This window comes from Hippoglossus hippoglossus, chromosome 15 (genome assembly GCF_009819705.1).
Source record: "Hippoglossus hippoglossus isolate fHipHip1 chromosome 15, fHipHip1.pri, whole genome shotgun sequence".
Taxonomy (NCBI): Eukaryota; Metazoa; Chordata; class Actinopteri; order Pleuronectiformes; family Pleuronectidae; genus Hippoglossus; species Hippoglossus hippoglossus.
In genome coordinates, this window is record NC_047165.1 from 5,089,526 (window position 1) to 5,100,678 (window position 11,153).

Here is an 11,153-nt window from a genome sequence, read left to right on the forward strand (position 1 = left end):
TGCTAATGTGACTAAAAAAGCTGAATTAGCATCAGTTTGCATGAGACTGGGTTTTTATTTGTTGTTGGATTATTGCTAAAGCTGCATGTTTGTGTTTGTGCTTACCTCTCCGTGTGTGTGTGTGTGTGTGTGTGTGTGTGTGTGTGTGTGTGTGTGTGTGTGTGTGTGTGTGTGTGTGTCTGTCAACAGGGTTTCCATCCCCTCCCTCTCGAGGGATTTCATTCTCCAGGTTTGCAGACTGACCAATGGGTTTCAGGCTCAAATCCCACCTTGACCTTTGACCCCGACACTAATTAGCTACGGCCTGAGTGCTGACGGCTATAACACACCCGCCGCGGCTGAATAGAGAGCCTCCCAAGGTTGTCTACAAAAGACTGAGGAAGCTGAGGAGGCCCAAGACGCCTTGAACCTTTAAGCCGTGACTGAGGTGATCAGTGGGCGGATGGAGGCGTTTCCCGAGGCTTCAACGTGACCTTTGTTCGGCTCTAATCCTTCACACAAATAATAAGTTGTCAGTGATGAGGTGACGTTGGGAAAGTGGGTGATGATTGTTGAGGTTCAGAGACTTCGGGGCCAATTCTCGGGCCTCGGAAAACAAAAAGTCCCCGTCACGTCAAACCCACTGTTCAAACATAATGACGTTGACGTCATCATCTGCGTCTTCTTCTCCAGAAAAATCTGTTTGCATGAGACAACTTTTAGAACTCTTTTACTGTGCAAAGTCTTCATCCAGACTCTGACCAGCTTTTAAAACATTTTGAAATATATTTATTTGACGTGATTTTATTTGATTTAACTCTTTTCTCCCTTTAGCATTTTATTGTTATATTTAAGCCCCAATATTCTTTGATCTTGAGTTTTTTGCTCTTAACTCTTCTATTCAATTTGTTTATTGTGTCCCTACTTGTGTTTATATATGAAACGTTTTATTTCATTTGGTTTTTATAAATATAGTCACTTAAGCTCAAACGTATGAAACAAAAATAACTGCATGGATTCAGAGAAACACACAAACTGTATCTGAACTCCCTCAGACTGACAACAGAAGGAGTTAGTAGTTGTCGTCCAGTGTGGGTGTGACACACTAACACTAACAAGTCGTAACAATAGTTCATTAGGAAACAGTCCCAGGTGTTAAAAGCTTTCACGTGACATTAGCTCAGAGAGAATTAAAGATGCGCTCCAAAGTCAACACAGGACGACAGTTGGAAAGAGGAGGAGGAGGAGAGAAAACTGAGATGATGAAAGGATTTTTCATCTCAGTTTTCGCTGCAGTGACAGTTACGGCATCTCACAGCAGAAAGATGGGAGGGGCGGGGCGGCCTGCGATAAAGGTCACAACCTCAACGATGCTCGTTTTACGTCTTAACCTGCTTGAGTATGTGAGTAATATTTTGATGGGTTGACTCAAAGCTGCATTTCATCATGTGCTCGAAAAATAAATTATGATTGAGCCCCTGTGTGGGCGAGAACCCGCCCTGCCCAGGAACCAAGATGAACCCAGGAACAGTGCAGCTCACAACGTTTCTACATTTAATCCTCTGATCGTTCACTGTTGAATCTTTAGTTGACGATGGTTTGTGATTTCCAGATGTGTTTTAACTTTTAATATCTGGTTGAACGTGTTGTTGCTGCGTGTTGGAGCAGCTCGGATCTTTACTGTCATCTCAGAATATTCAATGTAAATCAAATTTGACGACGCATCAGCAGAATTTCTACACCATGTCTCTACAGGCTCCGCCCCTCGCCTGAATGTTCCCCACATGTTCCTGTTGCTGTGAACGGAGTCTGACCCGGGACAATCTCCTGCTGCTGCTTCACACGAGAAACACTAAGTTCATGTCTGAGAACGACAACAGTGTTTTCAGCTCTGAGCAGAAAAACCTCTGAAAGCGTCTGTGTGGAGCCTGACAGACCAAGCCCAGGGCGAAACAACCACATCATACATGTTTGTTCTCATGTTTTAGAAAATAGATTTTATGGACGAAATTAAACTGAAACTGTTGAACTGGGGGAAGAGACAGAGTCAATTATACCTTCACCCACAAAGTATGTGACACATATTTGTTTTGTGTGTTTAAGGTAATTGTATGAAAGTATGCTGAAAGTATGTCGGAGCTGTGTGTGTGTGTGTGTGTGTGTGTGTGTGTGTGTGTGTGTGTGTGTGTGTGTGTGTGTGTGTGTGTGTGTGTGTGTGTGTGTGTGCAGCATCCTGCAATATCACTGTTTGCAAAACACGCCTCACACAGCAGGTATGTGTCTCCTGCACCTACAAACAGGTAAGAACAAATCTGCAGCGTCCAGAGGAGATGGTGCTGCCTCCTCGAGAGGATCCTTCACATTCTTTCCTTTGTAGTGACTGAGATGCAGAAGTTTCGGCGTTAAATCACGTCTGCATCGACAGAGCTGCGTCTTTTGTTTGGCCACAAATATTGGAACCTAAAATATTTAGATAAGCGTGTTTTAGTTCTTATTGGACGTGTTGAGTGAGGCTGCAGACACCACAGACATTTCATGTGTCACCACCGCGTCGTCACTTTAACACCACACATACTGATGGAGGTCGCCAGAGGAAACAAGGAGCCTCAGGAGCTGTTGTTTTCTTTGGTTTGTTTGTGAAAAAATGACCAAACTGGTGCAGAGATGTTTAAAGACAGTATCTGTTTATAGAGAGCATCAGTTACTGATAACACGTCTCTACTTCCTCTCATTGAACAAAAATGAGGCCAAAAAACCTTGTATGAGTCAGAGTCTGTGCAGTACTGATCAAAGGGAAGCTGTGGTATCGAGGCCACGCCCACACACCAATCATGAGTCATTCTCAGCTGTCAATCAGGACATCTTAGCCCGTTTTTATATCATCAAATGACTAATTAGAACCAAACTGAACAGAAACATGAACGCTTGATAAGAACTACCTGAAATGACAGACACCTTCTTTGACAAACATTTATTTAACGTCTACTTTGACTTTTTAGTTCGGTCCATGTCCCATCTGCTAACATGGAGGAGGAGGTTTTTTTTATGCCCTATATTGCAGCCGGACACAAGGGGGCGATAGAGACATTTTGGTTCAACTTTTGGGAGCCGTCATGTCGTCCATCTTTATTCACAGTCTGTGGTCATGGACCAGATGTGTCACCGAGTGGACCAATCACACTTGATGACACAAGATGGTTTTCATTTTCTATGGATGAACACGTCAACATGCCAACATGTCAGACTCCATCCATTGTTTCCTGTATATTTACTTTGTGTGTATAGTTTTGTTAAATCAGATCCCAGCTCTGTGTTTCCATATTTAATCAGCTGATGAATGTAGTGTTTCCTGTTCAGCATCAGTGCGGAACCAGAGAGGATCCACCCCCGGACCAGTGCACCGAGCCGGACTTACGTCACCCGGTACCTAACCCTAACCTTAACCACTGACCCAAAAATCATCCTTTTTCCCAATTGGGAACAAGTCTTTTGTCTCCGATTGGACGAGTTGTCCCCAATTAACCGGTCTTTAGTCTGAAATCTGTCCCCGAAGGTGGCCTACGACAGACACATTCACACACACCCTCAGTGCTCTGCTAATCAGCGTTAGCCCACTGTCGCCTGTTGCTAATTGAAGAGTTTGTTGTGTAAACACTTCAACACAACCGGCCTGAATTAGACACAGTCTCCTCCCTCCCTCCCCCGCTCCCTGTTCCCTCACCTCCTCACCTTCACTCCTTTCCTTCCTTACTGTTAGCATCCATGTTAGCGACGGCGTGTGGACGTCAGGGTCGTTGGTGCAGAATCTCCCAAACCAGGTCGAGTCTGAGGAGACAGGAGACGTGTTCGTCCAGATGCTCCAACCAGCCAATAACGCTCTTCCACCACACGGTGGCGCTCATTGTTTCCCAACAATCTGAACAAAAAAACCTGGTTAATTGAAAAATATAGTTATTATCTTTGATGGTTTTGTCATTTCAGTGTGAACAGAAAATACAAAAAACGTAATAATCAGTAAACAGGGAGAATTTTTTTTTAGATATTTACTCATATTAGTGTGAATGTGGCCTCAGAGAAACTTTTACAATGTAAAGCAAAAATAAAAACCTATATGAACCTGCCAATCATATCCCAAAATATTTTATTGATTTAATATATCTGTGGTTCATGTCTGGAAAAAGTGAAACACATTTCAATCTCGAACTTTGACCTAAAACACGTCTTGAAAAGTTTAAATAAAAACTTTTTGAAGTTTATTACGTAGATGAATTAGATTAGATTGTACAGACTTAGTGTTTCTACATAAGACTTTTAAATGTTTTTACCGTATAATTATTTACAAAAAAAACCATTCACAATGAACCTGTCTGGAGATCACACACATGATAGAGCTTAATTACAGTGTGTGTGTGTGTGTGTGTGTGTGTGTGTGTGTGTGTGTGTGTGTGTGTGTGTGTGTGTGTGTGTGTGTGTGTGTGTGTGCGTGTGCGTGTGTGTGACATTCAGGGAACTCAGTTAATTACATTCATTCCACACACTGATAACAACTCTGCAGTGAATTTAACTTTCTTCATCTCTCGTTGGTTAAAATCAGATTCTGAGTTAAATCTCTCTCTGTCACTTGTTAAACAAAACCACCAGGAGATTAACAGAAGCCATTGAGAAAGCCGTCTCCTGTAATGATTGTTTGTTTGTGTATTTGTGTGTTATCAGTGGCGGAGCAGTTAGCGAGCTGATAGTGCTGACGATCGCCTGCTGTCTGCGTTTACTCTCCATCCTGAGCTACAGATAACAGCAGATCACATCCAGACATCACCGTCCCCGAGCCCCTGGCTGCGACAACAGAGAAATGATGTCGAACAGCGTGGAGGGAAAATCACTCAGCGCTCGTCCAGTAGAGGAGCTCAAAGAAATGAAACTGAAGGAGAAAGAGAAGAATCTGCTAAGAATCTGTTCCACAATAACCTCCGAGATGGAAATTACACATTTCACGAGTTTAAAGGTGTTTTCAGACCTGAACTGAACCACAGACATGTTCCTGACATGTTCTAGAGGTTCTGTACGTGAGAACACATCTGACCCGGACAATCTCCTGCTGCTTCTTCATATGTGGAAGACCAACTCCAGAAAATGTTGGACACACCTTTTACCTCCAGTATCCAAAACATTCCTGTCTTTCCAAAATCATCTCCTACTCTCTCACTCCACTTCCTGTGTCTCCTTCACTGTGTCGATCAAAATAAAAGCCAAACGGCAAAATGATATACAAAAGTAATAAAAAACTGACTCTTAAACTACATTTAGTCCAGTTTTTAAATTCATCATTGTGACAACTCACATAAAAGTTCTTCATAGTGAAGGAAACTGAGCTGCAACCTGACAGAAGCCACATTTGTTTATAAGAGATCATTGTCTCTGCACTCATTATCATTATCAGACTAATTATTAAAGACTTTGGCAACAAACTAAAGTCTCATCTGGGTTTTAATCTCTTAACATGTGATGAATGAGCTTCGTCACACACTTTCACATCGACTGCATGAATGAGAGTATGTCAGGCTCGACAGGAGGTCATCTTCGCAGAGGGAGTAACCGTGGTAACAGATTCAGAATTATAGTTTCCTTCATCTCAGCGTTAACAAACTCAGAGTTTTTTCACTAAACCCAGTTTCTGGAAGGAGGCCCAGGTGTATCTGTAGCCGGGGTCACTGTACCTTCGTCTGAATCAACACGCTGCAAACACAGCCGGAGGCGGCAGCACAAGATATGTCGAGTAATTGCTTGTAATTAGGGTCATTAGTGTGTGAAGATATGTGTGTGTGTGTGTGTGTTGTGGTTTTGGGGTTACACACAGGTGAGAGAGGGGTGTGTGAGCTTTACAACTTTCAACATCTGCGGCCAGTCGACTGGAACCAAGTCAACTGTCTGCTGTCTACCTGTGTGTGTGTGTGTGTGTGTGTGTGTGTGTGTGTGTGTGTGTGTGTGTGTGTGTGTGTGTGTGTGTGTGTGTGTGTGTGTACTGTAAAACACTGCAGTAGATGACTGTATAAGTGCTTTTAAAACCTTCTCATAGTTTTCCCATTTCTAAACCTTCTCTCACTATTCAAACCTATCATGTCTTTACTCTCCATGAATGTCCTCACTTGGCAACACACGTCCTCCCTGTTCTAGAAATGTCCTCGCTCTCCAATAATGTCTTTACTAAACAAAATATCCTCATTTTCTAAATAAGGACTTGCTTTCGAAAACACCAATTTTCAGAAATGTTCTCCCTTTGCAACAAATATTCCCAATTTCTAGCAATGTCCCTCCTTCGAATCCTGCCGTCTTGTCTCGTCTTACTTTCCGTAAATGTCCTTTCATTGACTAAAACTCTAGCTGGTCCTCACAGAGATGGAAAAGTGAGCCCACTCACACAGTGTGAGTTAATGGTACGTACCTGAGGCAGTTTCCCTCCCGATCCCTCCGTCAGAAGATGTAACCGTCCTGCTGTTATTATGTCTCTCCACATTAATCTTCAGTTTGTCTAATCAGACCTACTGTAATTATCAGATCAGGTTCACAGAGGCCGTGGGAAGAGCGAGAGAGAGAAAGAGAGAGACAGGTTAGAATATACAGAAAGCACAATAACTCCCTCCCACTGATGGACATTAATGCATGTTGAGAATAAATGGAGGGATGAATGGAGCGCCTACCTCTGATGACCTCGTCCACAGGGAACGTGCAGAGGAACCCTCCCTGAAAACCACCGTAGAGGATCCGATCAGGGCTTTTAAGGTCATTCAAGCTTTTAACGAGTTTGAAATCGACTAAATGTCAGTTTGTGTTTTTGTTAGACAAACTGTACAATTACCAAAGACGTGTAGAAGTTACAGATAAACCCTTCAAACTTCAAGGCTGAAAATCACTCGCTTGGTTAGATCAATACAAAGAGCGGCTGAAGCTTTGAGGACAATGACGACTGTCCGTTTGTCCACAGACTGAAGAAAGATGACAACACGTCTATACTTCCCCCCTGAGATTAAATATCTTGAATACGGGCAACGCCTTCTTTCACTTTACGTCTTTTTCAGTCAGAATCTGTGGAGCAGTGATCGTGGATCCGTGGTATTTAGATCCCGCCCATGCACGCACTCGACCAATCAAGAGTCAGCTCGTTTTTATATCATCAAATAACTAATTCAAACCAAACTGATCAGAAACACGAACACTTGAACAAACATCAGTGTGATAAGAACTACCTCAAATGACAGAAACCATCTTTGACGAACATTTATTTAACGTCTACGTTGAGTCTTTAGTTTGGTCCATGTCCCATTAACATGGAGGAGGCAGTGTTTACTGCAGTCACCAGGGGGCACTTTGGCTTTGTATTTGGGAGCCGTCATGACGTTCATCTTTTAACTCTCGAATTTACAACCTATTTGAGACGATGCTGATTTTGGTCGTGAGTGGCGTTGTTTATTATTGTTTAATTAGCTACAATGCTAAAAACAGGTTGGGTTGTATTAGCAGTGAAGCTACATAACCAGGAAACTTAAAACTTACAATGTGAACATCTCCTGACTAAAACTTTTTCAAAACAAGTAAAATGTAGAAGTTTAATGAATTTGACAGAATAAAATGTCAATTTATAACTTAACGACTCTTCACCAACAAATTGTTGTATTTAACAAATATAAATGATAAAAGAGAGGTTAAAACACAGAGTGATTTTACAGTACAGCCTCCCAGCGGTCGCTCGGCGGTGGAGGTGACTGTTTTTGCTCGCAGCGCTCGGCGGGAGCGGATCTGAGCGCTGAACCGAAGCAAAGCAGAGTAATTGTCTCTTTCCTCCTTAACAGGATTAGAGCCCAGCAGTGTGGCGGGTTCAGGCCTCCAGTCAACCGTGCGGGTTGGAAGCCGCCCGAGGCTGCCAGCTGGACAACCGCTAACGTTAGCCCGGGTCGCTGAGCTCCTCCAGGGTCTGGACGTCTACAGGAGAGAAAGTGAAGGAGGAGAAACTAAGTTTAGATGCTCAGTCAACTTATATATAAAGACTTAAATAAAGTTTATGGCACGGTACCAGAGAAGAGAAGGAGGAGGTTGTGGAAACGTACGATCAAGAGAATTGTGACGGCCTGTCTTTTCTATTTATTACGGTAATATTTATGTTGTTTCATATCACAGTGGAGAACGATATCTTGCTTCCATGTTTGTCCTGTGTCTCTGGAAGTGATAATAAAGGAGTTGAACTTCAGTTTGGTTTTAATTAGTTATTTGATGATGTAAAAACGGGCTGAGACGTCATGATTGACAGCTGAGACTGCAAATTACATCACCACCACGAGATGGCAGCGTTCGTATCCGGGGAGATATGTCGTCCATCTTTATGCTCATTGGATCAAATGAACCATTTATTATAGTTATCATGATTTTCTAATTGCTTATTTGTAAACTCACCTGATCAGAGGTAACAAACACACGTACATGCACACACACGGTGACGCAGGCCTGACCTGTGTGGACTCACATCCACCTGGTAAATGAAAAGAAAAGGGTGGATGTGTGTTTTTTTTTTGCAGGAGACAGACAGAAGGTGAAGTTTGAAGACACGAGCGTCTCTAATCACCTCTTGTCACAACTCTGGGTTTGGTTTCAAAAGCGTCGGCGTGTTGCTGCATCAGTCTCAGTGATCTCTGGCTCAACTCGCCTCGGCTTCAAAGATCCGCTCTCCCTCCGTCTGTGTGTGTGGAGGTGTCTTTAAGACGGCGTTATCTTCGCTGCATCATCCAGGCCTGCAGGGCGTAGATACTCCACTTGTGAAAGTCTTTTGTGAAGAAAAATATGTAGTTGAGTGTGTGTTTAACAGCACAGAAGAAGAGTATATATTTCAGTGCAGTGCAGGTTTGTGTCTGTGTGTTTTTCTTTTTTCTCCTCATGTTTGAACTCTGGAGCTTTTGCCCTGATTGAGACAGACTCGCTATCACGATCAGATAAAAAGCCACGTATGATGCTGTGTTCTGTTTCTATTTGCAGCGACAACGTTTTAAAAGTCTGATCAAATCCAAGTAAAATTTAAAGCACTCTTCTGAACAAGAGGCAGCATGTATATGGGAAATAAAAGGGGGCCAAAAATAGAACCTTGAGGGACACCAACACTCAACTGAGCCAATCAGGAGGTTATGTTGTTGAGGGAAAAAGAAAAAGTTCAGTTTGAGAATTAAAGGGTGGATAATGAATTCTTCTTCATGTCAACTTCATGTTATGTTTTATCTGATTCCTTTATGAGCATTTGTCGTCTCTGGACAGAAGTGAACCAGGGATGAGGCCATTAACGTGGAACCTCTTGTTTCTTGTCTCTAAATTGTTTTCCCAGTTTGACTTTGTAACAAACTTTCCCTCATTATGTCCAGATGCAAAGTTTGGTGCAACATTTATCGAACATTTATGTACTGCGACTCTGCAGCAGAGTCGCAGTACATGAGGTCAGAGAAAGACAGAGGTTTCAGTTCACGTAGCTCAAGTCACTGAGTTTTCCCCTTTGACCACGATTGTTCTCTGACTCTCACCAGCCGCTGTGAGTCTAAACATAATGATCCAAAAAGTTTAATATTCTATATTTGTTCTGAAAGTTTGGAGTTTTTTGGGGCAGAAAACAAATGGAATACATCGAAAACAGAAAACAAACATGTGATCTGATTGGTTGTTCTGCCTCAAACATTAAATCAGCGTTAGAGCAAACGCTACCTGCAGAACCTCAGAGCTCTGGTGACGGCCTGTGACAGAAGCACGTCAGTCAGGATCCATCCATCATCTTTACAGCTGGAGCTGATCCCAGCAGACACTGAGTGAGAGGCAGGTTTACTCTGACCTGTCGACAGTCATGATATATTCTAATGAAACTCTAGTTAATCTGTTTACACAGTCAGATCATAAAGAATTATCTTCCTCATGGGAAAGAAAATCAACTAATAACATAGATCATTAAGGTGAGGCCACGTCATGGGGGTGAGGTTATGGTTAGTTTTAGGCAAGTGGTAATTATGGATAAAGTTAAAGTAAGTGTTCGAGAAATTACTGTGTGTGTGCGTGTGTGTCTGTTTGAGTGAGTGAGTGAGTGAGTGAGTGAGTGAGTGAGTGTGTGTGTGGGTGGGTGTGTGTGTGTGTGTGTGTGTGTGTGTGTGTGTGTGTGTGTGAGAGAGAGAGAGAGAGAGAACAGAGGGGGACGACACCCATGGTGCACATTGTTAGAATGATTGACAGCTTGAGGAACCCAACTGGCAATGAAGTGCCAGCCACACACACACACACACACACACACACACACACACACACACACACACACACTTGTCTGGACCTCTCTAGAATGACAGTGGGCAGAGTGTCAATCAAACGTGTGTGTCACAGTCATCTCATGCATCTTTAGCTCAGAGACAGAGACACACACACACACACACACACACACACACACACACACACACACACACACACACACACACACACACACACACACACACACACACACACACACTTAGAGCAGTAGCTCGATGCTAAACAAATTAGCAGACAGTAGTCATATTTCTCGTTGGGAACGCGGCGGTCGTCCCCGAGCGGCTCATTAATCATCAGGACTGACGTGGCGGCTCATGATGAAAGCTTCCTGTCACACTGTCCGCCTCTGACGGTCACTTTAACTTCTGCCCTCCCTCTTTCTTCTTCTTCTCCCTCTCTCCTTCTGTCTTCTCCACTTTCTCCGCTCGCTCTTTTCTTCCCGGGTTTTTGTTTTCTCAAGCCGCAGCAGCGCCGACCCCCCCCGCCTCACCTCCAGCCTCCTCCCATCAGAAGAAAAGAAATGAGAGAAAGACAGAAGCTCAGGGGGAAGGAAGGAATGCATTGAGTGAGTGTATGATTGACCCCGTCAGTGGATCTTTGTTGCCTTTCAGGAGCTGCATGTGTCAGCAGAGTCCGTGTGAAGAGAAGAAGAAAAAAACGAAACGTCGCTGAAGAAGCTGCAGCAGAATCTGCAACTCTGCTTGTTTTTCTTTCTCGTACGTGAACTGAGCATTGACCCGGTCGTCGGCCTGTTGAGTGAGTTCTGTGACCCGATCAGACCTGTTGAAACCCCCCACGAGGCCCCGCAGCCAGAAAGTGCACTTTGTAGTTCGTGCTGCGGAGATGTGAGGTTTTCATCA

The 11,153-nt window shown here is 43.4% G+C and overlaps 1 long non-coding RNA gene across 1 annotated transcript in view; it reads right to left on the reverse strand.

The window, feature by feature from the left end:
• Positions 1-8,421: 8,421 nt before the first annotated feature.
• The window catches only part of LOC117776067, a 5,419-nt gene continuing 2,687 nt past the window's right edge, over positions 8,422-11,153 (reverse strand). The window contains exons 2-3 of the long non-coding RNA XR_004616384.1: positions 8,591-8,788; positions 8,422-8,497 (exon numbers count right to left, since the gene is read on the reverse strand). This is a non-coding gene — a long non-coding RNA (uncharacterized LOC117776067). The remainder of the gene's footprint in view (positions 8,498-8,590; positions 8,789-11,153) is intronic.